Here is a 4,238-nt window from a genome sequence, read left to right as displayed (position 1 = left end):
CACACACACACACACACACACACACACACACACACACACACACACACACACACACTGCCTCAGAGTTTCCATTGCTGTGAAAAGACATTATGACCATGGCAACTCTTATAAAGAAAAACACTGAATCAAGGCTGCTTTATAGTTCAGAGGTTTAGTCCGTAGCAAGAAGCATGATGGCATAACTAACTAGAGCAACCTGGGGAGGGGACAACCCATGTTTTTGAAGATAGGTATCATATTTTTGTTCACTTTCTCCATGAGTCCATAGGATAATTATTGTCCACTATGGCTGTGGTCATAAGGGCGACATTTTGTTTTGCTGATTATTAATAACTTTTTTTTTCTGAAATCGATGGCCTTTTGTCATCATTCATATAAACTAGCCATCAGAATATATGCCTATGAAAAGATATTTTTCATTATCTCTTTAACTAGATACTTTTCTATTGCTGTGATAAGATGCCATGACCCAGGCAACTTATAGAAGAAAGAGTTTATCCTACAGTCTCAGAGGTTTAGAGTCCTTGACTATTCTTGCAGGGAGCATGGTAGTAGCCAGTCGGTGTGGTGCTGGAGGAACAGCTGAAAGCTTACATTTTGATCCATAAGCACAAGCAGAGAGGGAGAGAGAGAAAGAGAGAAGGAGGGACTGAGGCAAGCATTTTCTGAAACTTCAAAGCCCACCTTAGTGAACATAACTTCCCCCACAAGGCTACCCCTTCTAATCCTTCCCAAACAGTTCCACTGACTGGGAGCCAAGTGTTCAAAAATATGAGCCTATAGGGACCATTCTCATTTAAACCATGACACTATTCTTCCCTCCAAATTATCAATTCCTAAATTTTACTAATTCCTATATAGTTTTTCATACAGCTACCAAAGTATTTGCTGCTATTCACAGAGCCATTTAGATCCCTCTTCTGGCCATGCTTTCTTCCAATCCGAGTGGACAACTAGACACCCAATCTAATATTCATATGGAGAATCTCCTTTTTACTTGGTTCTTTAAGACCACAGATAGGCTGAAATGCTGAAACACAGTACCATCAGAGTATGAAAAACTATTTGGAAACTAGACATGTTCAGTCACGTGTCTTGGGGGGAATCCTCCATGCTGCTCTAGGGCATAGCTCAGGGAAAGGCTCGTCACTGCAGCACAGGTAAGCGGTAAGGATGTCTGAGTCACTTACACGGGCTGCTTTTGTCTTTGGAGACCAATTAAACTGATCTTGTATACCCTGCTTACAACACTGTGGCAAAGTGAGCCAAAGAAGCATCTTAGGTCACATGGTCACTTGATGTCTCATATCTTCAGTCCCAAGGACTCAAGAGCAAAGTCAGAACTCTCCTGCAAGAAGTAACACTTAGCAACAGAAGGTTGACTTCTCCAAACACCTGAGGGTATTGTAACATTTTTATTTGCTACTGTGTGAGCATTCTAATCTGCTGTTTCAAGTACCATTTGGCAAGCTGAGTCACATGGTCCAGATCAGCTTGCATAGAGGTTTACATTTGTTTCAGAGTATCCAACTGCTCTGGAAGCCATTCCATTCAGAATGATGGGTATTCAATCAGCAACTCAAAGGACTCAATGAGAGAATACTACATTCAGGATCCAAACAGGCTTGCCTAGAGTGATAGAGTCTATAAAATAAAGCAACTCACTCTTCCTTTCATGGAACTACAGAGGTGTGCCTTGGAACATCACTAAGCTGGCAAGGCCCTGGATGTCCCCCCTCCCATCTTCTATGACATATGTGGTAAGGCACATGTATTTCCTGTACACAAAATACAACCCCTCATAGGAATGAACGACCAAATGCCCTCATTACACACTCATAAGCATTTGTATATATGATGAATAGATCTATGTAGCTGTCCATGCTGGTCTTTATCTTTGCCCTAGAGAATGTAAACACAAAACTCAGAACCCCATTAGGCTGTGTGATGCTATGTTCTCCATTCCTTGCCCTGCATGTAGAATACTTCTTCAATCAATGGTTAAGTGGATGCATGACTAGATGGAAGAAGCGATGAGGAATAACTGCTAATCATAAGACAGTCAACACAAAGCATAAATGTAATAAACAAACAGACGGGAAGTCCCCTAGGAACTTAGCCAGAAGCCTGATCACAAAGAGCCCAAAGTCCACATGTTGTCCGTTGATTTTTTTTTTTCCTAAAAGGTTGTCAGTAGATATTGAACAGGTTCATGCATTTTGTTGAAATTTATTCATCCTTCAGGGTTGTTCCCATCACTTTATACTTTACATTGGCCACACACGCACGTATGTGAACATTAATAAATGCATATATATGTTTAGTCTCATATCCACACTCTCAAGCTTTATTAATGAGTGAGATGAATGAACATCTGAGTTTTTTCTCTCTCAGCATCTGGCACAGACTTGAATGTAGCAAGCACTTTCAATATTTGCCAAATAAACAAATAAAGACTCAACTAAAATGCCAACTTACAAATTCTACCTTAAAATGCCACTTACAAAACCCTGTCACCTTTAGCTTGAAGCCTTCTTGGATCACCCCAGCTGGGCGTGTTCTCCTGCAGCCATGAGCTTCACTGCACTCTGTAAGCTTTGGCACTGTTCACACGCTGTCATGTTTTACAGTTACCCTATTATTTTTTTTTACAAAATTAGGACGGTTGTCAAATTCATTTTTTGTATCACAGAAAATAGTGTGCTTTCTTGTATGAGAAGAATATTAAGTGTTTATTTATTGAGAAAAAAGAAGCATGATTATCCTTTTATTGCTAGTGTTATGGATGGCAAAGATAATACGAAAAGAACCATAATTGTTAAGATCAGTCATTCATTTGTTATAAATATGTAAGTTGGTTGCAGTTCATTATTTGTTGATATATTTATCAGTTGGAAGACTGTACAAAGTATAGGAACTATACTGGAAAGAACTGTCAATAATTATTTATCTTTTAAAATAACTGAGAGAACCATAACCAAAAATTTTGCCCCTTTAACATAAATATATTACTTAGTGTTTCCTTGTGTTTATGAGATGGGCTATATAACCGTCACCATCTAGTGCAGAATAGTGTGATTCCTTCCCCAACCATGTGACATGCGGCTCTGGTGTTTGCTATGTTGCTTCAGATTTATTTTGTTTTATTTTATTTTTGGTGTTTGGTTTTGCTTTCTTTTTTTTCTTCTAGCACGCTTTATAATTTTTTTTATGGAAAGCTGAATATGGTATCTGGTAGGATAGCATAAATTTCTTTTTCACATTTTTGGGAGCAATAGAAGTAAAGGTTTCTCATTTGCAGGCAACTGCCTACTTACTGTACCTTCAGTTGGATTCTTCTCTCTGAACACACACATCCCCAGTATCCATGTGTCCAAATTTCTTCTTCACGCGAGAGCACCAGTCCTCCTATCTTAGAGTTCATGTGGTACCATGATTTGAACTTAAATGACCTCTTCAAAGGTCCTATTTACAAGCCAGTGAAATTCTGGTTTACTGAGAGTTGTGTGTGTGGATGAGTATAGCCCAAAACTCACTTCATATCAACTGTTCTCTTTAAACCATGTTAGTTATCGTCACCCCAGAGTGTAAAGATATCCATGCTCCGCTAACCAAAGCTCATTCCCAAATGACATTCTGCAGCTTTGAGGGTGTTTGATCTAAGTTCTTCAATGCAATGCATCCTAGTTCTTCCTCATGGTGTCTCATGACATTGTTATATTCATTTCCCTTATCTATGAATGATGGTTATCAAGTACAATACTGACATTAATGTCCTGAATATACCTTTCTTTCAGATAAGAATAAGAATGTGATTCATTTTAATTTTGTATTTTCTTTCTCTAAGACCTATCCTGTGTTTGTACAAACCCAAATTCTCAGTCTGTGTAACTGTATTGCCCCCTGAACAGCATTCATAATGACAAATTGCCCCAATTTTCATTGTCTGAGGAAGGCTTTACTTCTAAAGGATTACTTCACTGGTACCAAGTTCCATGAGGGCGAGTTTTTAATTGTATCATCATTAACCATTTTGTTTTCTTGTAGCATCACTTCTTAAGAGCAGTGTGACCCACTTCTGCAGTGTGACCTACTTCTTATCCTCCACCTCCTACAAGGAAGGCATTCCACTTACTTTCAAGGTGTCCTGTTGTTAATTTTCTATAGTTTGAATAAGAAATACACATACACACACACAGAGAGAGAGAGAGAGAGAGAGAGAGAGAGAGAGAGAGAGA

The sequence above is a fragment of the Mus pahari genome, chromosome 1 (genome assembly GCF_900095145.1).
Source record: "Mus pahari chromosome 1, PAHARI_EIJ_v1.1, whole genome shotgun sequence".
In the NCBI taxonomy this organism is placed as follows: domain Eukaryota; kingdom Metazoa; phylum Chordata; class Mammalia; order Rodentia; family Muridae; genus Mus; species Mus pahari.
Note: the sequence above shows the minus strand (reverse complement) of the source record.